We start from the raw sequence: 14,977 nt of genomic DNA, 5'->3' as shown, positions 1-14,977 counted from the left end.
CGAACAATTATCATAATTTTCATATAGAATAGTACTTTTTGATATTTTTGCTCTAAGTTTGAGAGGGTTTTGAAAACTTGAAGTTCCAAAGGGTTTCATCTTCAAGATTTGGATTTGGGTCTATTGGATTCTTCAATTTTGGCTTGTATCAAGACTTAAATCTTCATACCCAGTTCAATGCAAGCTCAATTTGGTATAAATTTCTCTCTCTTATACATGTGTGGCTAAAAACCCCAATTCTTGGGGTGTGATTTAGTAAATATGGGTTAGATTAGTTGTTGGGTCTTAGTTGTTGATAGTCTGTTCGTAGTTTAAATGTGACTTCGTTTAGTGGTTGTGGATGAATTTAATGAATTTGTAGTTGCAAATACAAGTTTATTTATGTGTTTTCAGCTTGCTCTAGAGCGAGGTCATAAAACTAAGACCACAAGATTGATGACCAGTGTGAGTGGGTCGACATGAGGTTCAGCTCGAGAGAGTGAACCCTAGTCCCATGTCCACACACTCAACTCGAGAGAGTGAGTGGGTTAAGGCGTAGGCTGTTCTTCATGCGGCAAGTGGGTGTCTGAGAGGAACGCATTTGAAACGGGGTAAGTTGCTCTAGAGAGAACTTATCCCCCTTAAAGTCTAGCCTAATCACAATTATTCTATGAATCCTCTATCGAAAGCATGTACCCAATAATCTAGCTTAACATTTATTCCCGTCACGTCCCAAGGATCCCCTCTCATTACTTAGAAACCCTTGTTTATTTTGTTGTTTTTACTTATTTGTGACAAAACCCCCATTTGTTAAATGACACTCTTGTATCCCCTTTTTAATTTACAATATTTTTAATCGTTAATGTCTTTAGCTACGACTAGTTAGAACTAAATTTTATTTTTCTATTAATTCTCAAAACCACTCCCTTGGGACTCGACCCCAACCCTTGGTTGGGTTACTAAACTATTGTACGATCGTAGACACTTGCATCGAAAGTTGTGTCTTGATTACACAAACATTAGTACACACCACGTTATCAAATTTGGGTGTTAGAGAATGAGTTTTTTTCTACCACACGCACATCATCTACTTCTTCCCCGTATCTTCTTAGTTTATCTACAATAGCCATTAATTTTGAATGAAAATCCGAAATGGATTCGGATTATTTCATTTTTAAAACTTCAAAGTCAACACTTAGAGTTTGAAGTTTTATCTTCTTTACTTTATCAACTCCCTGAGGAGAATTTCGTAAAATCTCCCAAGCTTCTTTTGAGGTGGTTGCATCAGTTACCTTCTCAAACATGCCATCATCCAAACATTGATGGATGAGAGTAAGGGAATGTTGATCTTTCTTTCTTGTATTTAATAAGACATCCTTTTCATTTGAGGATAAAGTGTCGCACCCCAAATATTTCTAAGTTATGACCCAAACCATTCTTGAATTACGTATAAGGTCATACCAAGTTATTCTTAATTATTCTTGGATGCTAAGGTCAATTCATTAACGTTGGGATGATTTTGGATATCAAATAAGGTCACTCGAATCCCCTAACACAAAGTTGAGTTTTAAACTTCCTTACTGATTAAGTTTGACGTAAGATTCTATTAGGTCAAATTCAAAAGATCATATCTCTCAGTACATAATGAATTAGGTGACCCATAAACAAAAAAATTAAAGGTCTTTGAGTCCTCTTTGCGACGCCACCAAGTTTGCCTCATTTTGAGTTTGGAGTAAAGAATTATGCCCGTTTTAGTGAAGTCCTATCAGACAAATGAAGGTTCACAGAAGGCTATATGGCCCGTGAAGTATTTTCCGGAGTGTAGAGCCTTAAACAGTCTGTGAAACCTTCCTTTTAAGGCACTCTGTTAGTTCTTAAGTTGGAATTATTTTGGTTTTTCTGCTATGTCGTTTTTAAAACAATTCTGAGTCGTTTTTGAGTGTTTTAACTGAGTATATCATTCAAATAACAAGTTTTCCTCTCAAAATCATCAACCTAAACATTCAAGCCATCAAGAACTCTAAAAACTTCAAGTAAAAAATCCAAGATACAAAGACAATCCTTCCACTCAAGGTTTTCCATTGTTCTTCCACTCTAAGAACATCATAAAAGAGTTTATTTTATCAAGAGCAATCACCAAGATTCAAAGATCAAAGGTTTCCTCCAAAAATCTAAGGTTCTTCCTCAATTTCAAGATAAAATCAAGTCTCCACAAAAGTTTTCAGTCTAATAGCTTCATAATCGTGTATCTAAGGCAATTCATAGTGTTGGACTAGTCCGTCTTCACATCCTACATCTCAATTCAATCACTAGAAATTTTAATCTAGGGTTCTTGGCTCACTTCTATGAGATTCCTATATTATGAGATTGCAATACTTTATGCTTTGAAATTGTTGAATTAATGTTCATGTTTGTAGTTCCACATGAACCCTATATATATTGAGTTTTACTAAAAGCATTTTGAGGCAATATTTTTTCTTACATTGATTTTGAAAACTAAAGTGAGTTTAAGAGAAAAGTTTTAAAGCATTATTTTGAAAAAGAGTTTAATGGAACTTAAAGGGTTCTGAATGTATCATTTTTATACTAAAACAAAAGAGCACTATTTTCAAAAAAGTATAAGAATTTTCAGTTTTTATATATCAATCTTGGACTTGAAAGATAAGTCCATAAGTATACGTTTTAAATGCAAGTTTTGAACAATGTATTTTAAGAAAGAATCAAATAGTTTCATATCTACTATGTCACAGTTGAGAAAAAGAAAGAGTATGATTGATGTTTTTGAAAAGTACTTTAGTAAAGTAATAGTCCCTTTCTTTGTAAAGGTTGATTGAGAAAAGTGAAAAGTAAAGTAAAGTATTAGTCCCTTTCATTGTATAGGGTAATTGAGCATAAATGATATTGAATATTTTATGAGTAGTATCAAGCACCGAGTTGGAAAGAATCTATTTTTAACTCAAGTCTCATAAAACTACGTACCCAGCGTATGATATGATCGCACCAATTTATCGTGTGACTCTTCACTGCCTCTAAGAAGGCCTATTAGATGGATTCATAGTTATAGTAGCATCCTATACCCCGTTAAGGTATAGGATGGCCCTTGCAACATGGGTGAAATTTTGTGTCATTGTTAGGCTTATAGTAATGATTGTCGGTTTGAAAAAATCCTCACAAAGTAAAATATATTATTTTCCTACTGTTTTTATTGTATATCTTATTGTAAAGCTTAAATGGTTTTCACTTCATGTTCATGTATTAATTCAGTTGAGTTTATGTAGATTTCATGATAGAACGTAGAGTAATAATTGATAGTCAGGATGAGTTGAGTAAACTTTAACTAGAAGGGAGTTTATGTTAATGTCCCATTATGTTAGTGACGACCAAGTATATGCATTGAATAAAATATTAAGGTAGTCATAAGGTGATAGATCTAAGCTAGGTTCATGAATTTTAAGGGAGATCCCCATGATATTCAGAGGGTTATAGAACTAATTAGGCAATGATGTATAGTGAATGGGTAAATAGTACTTAAGGTGTGAAATGGAATGTGACGGTAAACTGTAAGTATGTAGACTGAGACATAAATATTGACTACTTGTCATGAGATCTTAGTGGGATGGTGTTTATTAATTTTATCTAGTAGTCATAAGTTAGTATAATAAGTGAACCATTGTATTTATATATGTGTTCAGTACTAGACACTAAGCTTGAATTTGAGATGAGTGTCGTGATAAGAAAAAGATGGCAATATGAGTGTGATGATGTTAGTTTTAAAGATCTGATCTAGTAGGTTTGACATAAATTAGGTGAGGAATTTAGGTATTACTGTTCGATAAATGTGAGTGATGCAAGTGTGATACTATGACTTTTATATGAGAGCAATGAAGTATGACTAAGTCATTAGATTAGCAAGAGCATTAAGAAGTGTACCCGAGATCATATGTAGGCCGACAAGGTTTTAATTAAGTTTACGATGTTTTTCATGTGTGCCTAGATAGTATAGTTGAGTTGTCAATGTGGGGTAGGCTGATGTAAGAATTATTTAGTACCCTTGAAAGTTTGGTCGAGGGGATCATATAGTCAATACGGGTAACGATTATAGAAACATTTCTATAGAAGCATGGAGAGGTTAAGAGAAGCATATGAGAAAGAGGTAGATCTTAGAATGAATCTTAGTACATGCATATGGAGATTTCAGTAGCCATGGGATTAGTCTTTCTTGAGTATTAGAGTAAATTGAATATAGATTAGTATAGAGATGATGGAATAGATCCATAACTTTAAAGTATCAGCATCAGACCTAAGGGTAGATGATAAGATGAGAAACCAAGTCAAGTCTTGAGAATCAGATAGCGATGTGTTTAGAAAAAGTTTTAGAGAAATATCAATCCATTCATAATATTGCATATTTCTCAAAGTTCAGTCATTCCAATATCTTATTGATGTTTCTACTATCATAATTGTGTCCATAACTTGTGCTCATACACTTCAGATATATTTACATCTATGCTCAGTTCCCGAATGAGGGTCAAAAACTTTAGCCCATTGATCTCAATATTACTACATAAAGTTATGGATATCAACCTCATGATATAAACCTATTCATATAAGCACTCGTGTCTCATAGTATGCTCAGTCTCATGAATTCATGATTTACTCTCAATGGCTTGCAACATAATGGTATGTCATGCATATTCTTATATCAGAATTCTTGAATAAATCGTGCTTATGATCTTTCGTCCTAAAGTTCTTTCAGTGATCCTTTTTAGTTAGAGAGTGATGTTGATGATAGTAGTTGAGTGTTTATAGAAGGAGAAGGTTGATGTTTCTTATGTTAGTAGTAGTAGAGTGCTTATTCCATCCAAGGTTATAAAAGTGGCGGAAGGATGAATAAAATTTTACTATAAGTAATAGTTAGGTGAGTGTAGTTAGTTAGTTCCTGATAGTAATGCGTGTTATTTCAGTTGATAAAGATGACGAGACGAGGAGGAATTCTTAGAAGATTGGTTAGTAGGATTCCATGGATTGGTTATAGTACTAAGTTTGAATGTGGTATGGTTACATGTGGATGAATACATGATGTATTTGATGCTTTTTGACTAGGACTCAAAGTTTGGTTGAATGTAGTGGTGAGGAGAAGTATTTATGGGATGGGATTTCCTATAGAGGAATAAAACCTGGATCTTGTGGTTTAGATTAGTATAAACATCTCATGTTTAGCATCTTGTGATTTAGAGATTAGGCTTGAACATAGTAAGAGCAGACAATTTAACTTAGACCTTGGTAAGAGTAGTCATAAACTATTGTAGGAGTTATGAGTTGCAGCTAATGAGGTGCAGTATTCATAAAGGAGGTCATGGTTTAGAGGTGTTGCTAGGCTTGAAAGCTAGATATTGTACTACTTAAGGCATAATAGTCTTATTCATGCCCAGATACCTTTTTTCATGTAAGATAACTTCAGATAGAGCGGGGTTATGTTCAAAAAAATATCGTTCTTGACTTATGTGTTATAGACAGTTTCAAACTATTTGTATCAATCAGTTTTCCCTATGTTAGTAGGTAAGCTCAGAAGTCAAAAGAGGTAGTGATGGTAATTCTTTTCCCCTCCATTCTCAACTTTACCATCATTCAAGGACGAATGATCCTAAGAGGGAGATATTGTAACACCTCAAAAGTTTCAAAGTTAAGACCCGAACCATTCTTGAATTGTGTATAAGGTCAAACCGAGTGATTCTTAATTTTTTCTTAGATGCTAAGGTCAATTCATTAGTGTGGGAATGATTTTGGATATCAATTAAGGTCACTAGAATCCCGTAGCACAAAGTTGAGTTGAAAGTTTCCTTACCCATTAAGTTTTGACGTAAGATTATACATAGGTCAATTTCAAACGATCATATCTCTTAGCACATTATGAATTAGGTGACTCGTGACCTATAAAATTAAAGGTCTTTGAATCCTCTTTTCAACACCATCAAGTTTACATTATTTCAAGTTCGGGGTTAAAACGTTATGCCCATTTTAGTAAAGTCCTATTAGACAGTCAAAGGTTCATGGACCACTATACAGCTCGTGAAGTATTTCACGGACCATGGAGCCTTAAACGGTCCATGAAACTTTTCTTATAAGGCACTATGCTAGTTTTTATATTGGGGTCATTTTGGTCTTTCCCCTATGTCGTTTCTAACCCTATTCTAAGTTATTTTTTAGGGTTTTAACTAAGTATATCATTCAACTTACTAGTTTTTCTCTCAAAATAATCAATCTAAACATTCAAGCATTTAGAAATTTTCTTAAAACTTACCTAGGGTTCTTGTTCTCCATCAAGAACCCTAAAACCTTCAAGTCAAAAATCAAAGATACAAAGAGAATTATTCCACCCAAGGTTTTCCAATGTTCTTCCACTCTAAGAACTTCATACAAGAGTTTCTTTTATCAACATCAAGATCAAAGATTTCCTCCAAAAAACTAATGTTCTTCCTCTAGTTCAAGATAAAATCAAGTCTCCACAAAATTTGTCAGTCTAATAGCTTCATAATCAGGTATGTATGACTATTCATAGTGTTGGGATAGTTCGACATCATGCCCTACATCCTAATTCAGCTAGTAGAAAGTTGAATCTAGGGTTCTTCCCTCATTTCTATGAGATTCCTATATTATGATATTGTGATACTTTATGCATTGAAATTCTTGAATTATTGTTTATGTTTGTAGTTTCATATGAACTCTATATATATTGATTTTTACTAAAAGCATTTTGAGCGAGTAATTTTCCTTACATTGATTTTGAAAACTAAAGTGAGTTTTCTAGAAAAGTTTAAAAGCATTATTTTGAAAAGGAGTTTAAGGAAACTTAAAGGGTTCCAAACGTATCATTTTTATATTGAAAAATAGAGAACTATTTTTAGAAAATTATAAGAGTTTTCAGTTTTTAAATATCGATCTTGGACTTGAAAGATAAGTTCATAAGTATATGTTTTAAATGCAAGTTTTGAACAGTGTCTTTTAAGAAAGAAACAAATGGTTTCATATCTACTATTTGACAGTTGAGAAAAAGAAAGAGTGTGATTGACGTTTTTGAAAAGTACTTCAGTAAAGTAATAGTCCCTTTCTTTGAAAGGGTGATTGAGCAAAGTAAAAATTAAAGTAATAGTCCTTTTCTTTGTAAAAGGTGATTGAGCATAAAGAATATTTAATATTTTGGGAGTAGTATCGAGCACTGAATTGGGTAAGAGTCTATTTTCAACTCATGTCTCATAAAACTACGTAACAGCATAGGATAGGATCGCACTTATTTATCGTGTGACTCCTCACTTCCTCTGAGAAGGCCTATTAGATGGATCCATAGTTATAGTAGTATCCTATACCCCGACAAGGTATAGGATGGTCCTTGCAACGTGGGTGAAACGTTGTATCATTGATAGGCTCATAGTAATGGTTATCGGTTAGAGAAACTCCCCATAAAGTAAAATTTATTAGTTTCCTATTACTTTTATTGCATATATTATTGTAAAGTTAAATGGTTTTCACTTCATGTTCATGTATTGATTGAGTTGAGTTGCTTCCAGTCATTGAGTTCAGTTCAATGTACTGATGTCATTCGACCTGCATCTTTTTATAATGCAGATACAGGTGTCCAGGATCATCAACTGACATGTTGTTGAGATCAATTTGTACTTCAGATAGCTTGGGTGAGCCTCATTGCATTTCGAGGGACTTCACATTCATTTTCTAGTCAGTTGTCTTGAGATATCGTGGTTCTTTTTCTAACATCCATCTTGAGTAATAGAGGCTTCATAGATAGTTAGCGTCGAGGAGCCTTTCAGTATTTCCTTTCCTTTAAAGATGTTTTGCAAACTATTATATTTATTGCAATGAGTACTTTCATTATTTGAGTTGAGTTGTATTTTGAGAACAAATTCTTTTTTAGCCCATTATTGCTTGAGTGGGTCTTCTGCTAAGTAGTCAGTCAGTCCAAGAGTTCGCTTGGGGATCATAAATGGTTCTCGAGTGCCGGTCACATCCAGAGTCTAGGCTTGGGGCGTGACATAAAGTTTCCTCACTAACAGGTATTATATACCTTTTGTCTACAATATCTCAAACATCTTAAGAGCCAAGAATTGCTTTCATTAGTGGACACCATTTTTCATCATTTTCTCTTATGAGAAAGGGGTACCGAAAGGACAACGAATTGTTATTTGTCATGTCTTTGATACCACGTTGTTGGACAAAATGATAATCACACCCAGGATATTATCCATCCTAAATAGCAATAGCAAGAGAATAACAACGACATCAAATATTAAATTGGGTTAAATATGATACCCGAATAAGTAATACATTGATATTGATGAAAATTTGGTAGTGTCAAAAAATTATTACTCTTATATAAGAATAACACTATTTTATTTCTTACAACTCACAATAATATTACTTCCACGCTATCTTCTCACAAACTAATAGCCTGTAGATTACTACTCTCTCTACTCTATATTGCTTTCTTTATTTTGGTGCATCATCAAATGTTCAATTATTACTTTATTGATAGAGTTTTGAACCTCTTGATTACATCATTAATGTCACAAAGGTGGCAGTCAATTTCCACAAAGTTTGGCAGTCAAACTCTACCAAAAATTAACTACCAATTTCCACAAATGTGGCTGCCAACTTTCACATTTGTGGCTATCACTTTCACATTTGTGACTATTAATTTCTACAAGTGTGGCTGCCAAATTAGTTGCTGCCATATTTTGTTCCTACATTAAAATGGAGCGGGTAATTTAGGTCTTCTTATTTGATAAAAAGATGCATGCACTAGAAATAGATAAAACCTAAAACACCAGGGGGGCGGGGAATGCCACAAGAGTGAAATGGCAAAGGAAATTATAAACCATTACGGTTGATAAGGAGTGACAATTAAATAAAGGTCACCCTTTCTAGAAGCAGTTATTCCAGACAATTCAGTCAAGTCTAAGTCTCTTGGCTCCATTCCAGTAGGAAGTTTCCAATCGAAGTGATAAAGCAATTGAGCCAACGGCAAATAAATATTAGCTAAACCAAACAATATTCCAGGACAAATCCTTCTCCCACCACCAAAGGGAAGAAACTCAAAATTGTTACCAACAAAGTCCATAGAGCACTCTTCAAATCTCTCAGGTTTAAAGCTTTCTGCATTATCTCAATATTTTGGATCTCTTCCCAATGCCCAAACATTAACCATGACTTTGGTCTTCATAGGGATAGTGTAGCCATTTATTTTAGTTTCTTTTCTTCTCTACATTCTCTTGGGACCAAAAGTGGAATTGGTGCATGAATTCTCAATGTTTCCTTAATGACTAGTTTCAAGTATTTCAGATCTTCCACATCATTTTCACCGAACTTTACTTTGTTTCTAAAAGCTTCTCGCACTTCTGCTTGAGCTTTGGATAATAAATTTGGATTTTTGAGCATTTCAGCCATAGCCCATACAGTTGTTGTTGATGAAGTTTCTGTTCCAGCAGCAAACAGGTCCTGCAATTAATGGCAAGTTACAATATTAATTTTTTTTCGTGATAGTTAAATAAGTAAGAATAAGCATAGATATATTGAATACTTACAATAATAACTGCTTTGATATTGTCGTTGTTGATTGGAAATTGAAGACTTTTATCACTCATAAGTCTTAGAAGGACATCAACTAGATCTTCACCACCTATGGCATCGTCACTTTTACGAGTTGCAAGGTTCTTCTTGTTCTCTTTGATGACATCCTCAACAATTGAATCTACTTTACGATGGGCATTTAGAAGTTTATTCTTCGCTCCACCAAAACCATGAAGAAATTTGTATGAAGGGAAGACATCAGCCACATCAAATCCTTCTTTTAAGCTTATTACTTCTCTAATTAACTTTATAAATACTTCTTGCTCCTTTAGTACTTGCCCAAATGATGATCTACATGTCATGGAACTTGTGAACCAAATGATCCTTTCCGTAAAATTAACTGGCTCACCAGAAAAAGAAGATGATTGGATAGAGTCAATGAGACGAACAACTTCATCACGCCTGATCGAGCTGAATGATCGTACATTCTTTGCACCCAACACTTCCATAACATAAATTTTACGCATTTGTCTCCAGTACTCACTTGTTAGTATAAAAATTGTCAGGTGTCATGCAACGTCTAACAAAATAAATCTGGGATGACAATGAAGAAAAGTATATCAAAAGAGACATAACAATGTAAAATGGTAATTTGGTCATCAATTAATAACCAATATATGTATATTCTCTTCTCTTCTAAACAAGACTTTTTTAAGGTATGAAGGATTATACATAGAATTTTTTCTTATGAAAAGTAAACCCAATAATGAAAAGTGTTTTGTGAAAATACAAGGCAAACGCCTTACACTCACCGTAGGGGCTAAAGGCGATGTCTCGCCTATTATAACAGATAATCTCGGTGGCAACACATTTACCGACAATTATAACATTTAAAAGCCCAAATTATATTTCATTTATTAAGAAAGTACTTTTATATGCTCAAGGACTTGTAGGTGGTCTACTCACAATAGTACTTTTTAACTATGTCCTTGTTAGTTAAGGCAATTTATCTATCGATGTGATATGTGAACAACCATTTTGCATCAATTGCCAAAAACCTTAGGTTATCCTAATCATGTGTTATCGCGATCGACAATGACCAGCCATCTACGGTGGTTGGTTAAGCGATTCATATTAATTCTTTAACTCATTTCCCTCTCATCAATCCATCACGGCCTGTTAATCCTATAGTTTTTCCTAAATCAGTGATTAGTTCAATCCTCTATAATCATTTAAAATTTATTAGGTAAAATTCATAAAATGTTTTGGGCTATGTTGAATTGAAGATATATTAATTCAAACAAATATTGTGGAGATTAATGTAGTTGGATTAGTTATTTAACTCCAATAAATATGAATTCAATTAAAGTTCAATTTCATTGAACTAGTCCAATGATCGTTTGAGCTTTCAATAGATGAGCCTAATTTGCTAAGCCGAATAAATCATCTTATTCTAGCGACCTAATTTGGTGTCACGTGTCAAATAACGTTGCATGCCAAGTCAAATGAAGAAGTCAATACCATCATGTCACATGTCAAAAATGACACAGAAAGTCAAGTCAAATCAGAGGTCAATAAAAATGTCATGTGTCTATAAGTAATATATTCCGACTAATCAAATATTGTCATGTCACCTAAATCTGATTGACGGAAGGAAACTTGTCTTCATCATGTCACTCAAATCTGATTTGCCTGAGGAAGTTTATCCGTATCACAACTCCTCTGTTCTACAACTATAAATAATGGTCCTTATAATTTAGAAAAGACATCAGAATTCTGACAAAAAGCAACAGAGAGCTCGTGGATCAAAAGTCACGGATTTCTCTACATGTTCAAGCATTCAAGTTCAGGAAACAACTCAAGATCAAGACCACCATATTCAAGAACAAGTTCAAAAGCCCTTGAATTCAAGTACAAGTCAAGATCAAGCTCAAAGGCCCTTTGATCCAAAGTGCAAGTAAAGATTCAATAACAAGCTCAAAAGCTCTTGAATTCAATTACAAGTCAAGATCAAGATCAAGTTCATCAAGTTTCAAGATCAAGCCCACAAGCCCTTGAATTCAAATTTGAAAGACGAATCAGAGGATTCATAGAGATTGTAACACACATGTTTGAAATAAAATACTACAACTGTTGCGATGTTTTTCAGTCTTGATTATTCTTTTCTCAACGCAGATTTTATTATTACACCCTCATCTTTCAGAGTAAAAATATCAATATCGATTTGATCCCAATTAAGTAGATTAATTATATTGCTAGTAAACCGATTGTAAAGTGATGGATTGAACTGAAGTTTCACGATTACAATATCCAGTCATTGGTAAATTTTCCTATGGTTGGCCTAATCTTGTGGATCTAGGAAAATACAATGTGATATAAAGGTTATTGTAAAATTGGCTTCTTTTAGAAACAAACATATACGTATGTTGCTATGCGCTTTGATCTAATGGAAGATTTTGTGAATATAATGTCTAAGAGTACCTATTATATTAAGGTTAATGATTGTCTATCATATTAAATTAAATGAGACCATTGATGTATGACTCAAGATTTAGAATAGATGAGGAAACACCACAAGTCATGGTCTGAATTTCTTTCTCAATCTTATGCCTACTTTTTTTTGTCGAAGAAGCTATGTTCACATTAACTTTGGTTGTAGGAAAACCTCTTTATTTGGACATAATAATTATTAATAAAATTCGACCTAGTTGTGCTAGGATCAAGATACAAGTAGAATTGATTGTGAAACTACTAAATTATGTCAAGATGGAGATTGTAGATGAAATTACTAGAGTAATTCGCAGTGACAATGTTAAGATACAATACAATATGTTACCAAAGAATTTTTCACTTTTATTGAGAGTGAAAATTATTGTTTGGCCATGAAAATTCTATATACAATTCTTTAGGAAAGCACCAAAAAAACCTTGTTTTTTTTACTTTTATCACTATATTTTTCTTTTTTTTTCAAAATTTATCCTAATTTAATCTGTTTTCTTAAAATGATCCTATTTAAATTGTATTTTATGTTTAAATCATATTTCATCTTCTTCTTTTTTTAGGAAAAGTACATTCAAACAGACAAATATTATTTGCAAATATTATAACTAAACATAACTCCATCTTCAACTTCAACTTCAACTTCAAAATTTTCAAATACATTAAATAAAATATTATAAATCATCTCATCAATTATTAATTAGATATTAAATAATTTATTATTTCTAAGCTAGCTGAATATCATAAAAAAAAAATTGGAAAAATATGAGAAGTCACATTACATTATCTATCATAGTCAACCATTAAAATAGTTTTAAGACCTTTCCTAACTAGATCGTTGTTTTGAGAAGTCCAAGAAATTGTTTAAATATATTATCCAATTAAATGTGAAATTAAAGACATTAAAGACATTAAAGAAAATGAAAGATAAAGACCCTCATTTTCATAAATTAAGTTCTTAAAATTCTTGTCGCTTCATTTGCCTATATTGAATGAAGATGGTTTTTGCAAATTTATAAATACAAATCTTATATATATATATATAAAGGAGAAACATAGACAAGGTGATGTGCCACCTCTCTATGGCCTCCATTTGCATTTATCTTTTTTCTCCTTTTTTGGCATTTTTAAAAAAAATAAATTAATTATTGTATTGTAAAAGTAATTAATTAATTAATTACAAATAAATATTTTATTAATGGATGAACATTTACAACAAAACTCTTCACATTTTTTTTATTTGTTTGTCTAAATTCTAATTAAAAAATGATAATATTTTCTTATATTTTAAGTATTTTTAATTTATTCACAAGGAGTTATTAGTCATGACTTACCTCTCTTTAATTCTAACTTTTAATAATATTCATAAATCCCATAATTTTTATGTTCATAACCTCTAAACTTAAATGTGTAAGTTTATGATGTCTTGTGATATTTCCCTATTTTGCCTATAAATTCATATTTAGTTTCATGAAGATTCACATTCAAGATTACCCTTTCTCTTCTTCATCATATTAGTTTGTGAATGAACTAACATGTAAGAAAAATGAAGTACATGAAGGTAAGAAATATTTCATTCTCAAGTCTTGATTTTTTCATTTCTTCTATTTTGTCTATATAAATTCATATTTGATTTGTGAATGAACTAACATGTAACAAAAAAGAAGTACATGAAGGTAAGAAATATTTCATTCTCAAGTCTTTATTTTTTCATTTGTAAAATTTTTTCTATATAAATTCATATTTAGTTTCATGAAGATTCACATTTAAAATTATCATTTGTCTTCTTCATCATATTTGTTTGTGAATTATATAACATGTAACAAAAAAAGAAGTACATGAAGGTAAGATATATTTCATTCTCAAGTCTTTATTTTTATTTTTATGTACTTGGACATGCTTTCTTAATAGTTTGTTTATATATGTATTATATATCATTCACCAAGCAAGTATAATTTAAAAAAAATATCTTTGTAATTCTTAAGAATGTGTTGTCAATGTCACACCCCTATTTTTTCCCAAATCAGTGATTGTTTTGAGAAAAAAAAAAGAGTTTTTCCAATTAAAGTGACATTTTGAAAACAAATTATTTTATTATTCAGAGTCGTCACTTGAAATTGAGTTTTGGTGTTCCAAGTCACCTTATTTGAATCCCTAATAAAAAGAAAGTTGACTATTTATTTTATTGGTCCGCGAACTAGAAGTCTAGGTAAGAAATTATGTTGACTGAGGGGAAGGTGTCAGGCACCCCTCGAGTCCCGTGGTTCTAGCACGGTCGCTTTGTTGACTTATATATGATTTGACTTAGTTTTGGATATATTATGTTTATGACCCTAACAATTTACTTATGTCCCGCCCTCTTTGATTTATTTTAAACTTACCTTCAAAACTGTCTTATTTTTATTAGTGTGTCACTACAAAAGGAACCCCAATTACCAACAAAAAAAATCGTTGTTAAATTGATCAAATTGGTTGGCAAATTGAGTTACCAACCAAATGCCAACTTATATTAATCCGTTGCTAAAAGGCTCGTCGATAAATATTACCAACCGATTTTAATTTATTGGTAAACCTACCAACCAAAAATCAGTTGGTAAACACCCAAAGATGTTGTTACAAAATTTTGAAACATGGCCCTAAAATTTTCGTTGGTAAATTCACCAACTAATTTTTGGTTAGTATATCGTTAGTACCTTTACTAAAGAATTGAAACGGAGTTAGTAAATTTTTTTCTTCACTCCAGATACATTGATAATTGGTTGGCAATTTTAGTAATAGATAATTTATGTTGGCAATTTACCAATAAATTTTAAATACTTTTTTTTTGGTTTCCCATTCGGTGTCCGGTACCCACATTGGGGAGTAAAGTGCTCCCTAACAAAGGCGACTCCGTACCCAAGGGGAATCGAACTTGAGACTT

At 32.4% G+C, this 14,977-nt stretch overlaps 1 protein-coding gene and 1 pseudogene across 2 annotated transcripts in view; both read right to left on the bottom strand.

Moving 5' to 3' along the window:
* The window catches only part of LOC125831646 (uncharacterized), an 831,707-nt gene that overhangs the window by 482,984 nt on the left and 333,746 nt on the right, over positions 1–14,977 (bottom strand). The window lies entirely within an intron of this gene.
* On the bottom strand, positions 8,870–10,440 carry LOC125831011 (cytochrome P450 71D7-like; annotated as a pseudogene).

This window comes from Solanum verrucosum, unplaced genomic scaffold, assembly GCF_900185275.1.
Source record: "Solanum verrucosum unplaced genomic scaffold, falcon-dt-bn FXZP01000049.1, whole genome shotgun sequence".
Taxonomy (NCBI): Eukaryota; Viridiplantae; Streptophyta; class Magnoliopsida; order Solanales; family Solanaceae; genus Solanum; species Solanum verrucosum.
The sequence above is the reverse complement of the archived record's forward strand: the minus strand, read 5'-3'. Positions and strand labels throughout refer to the sequence as shown.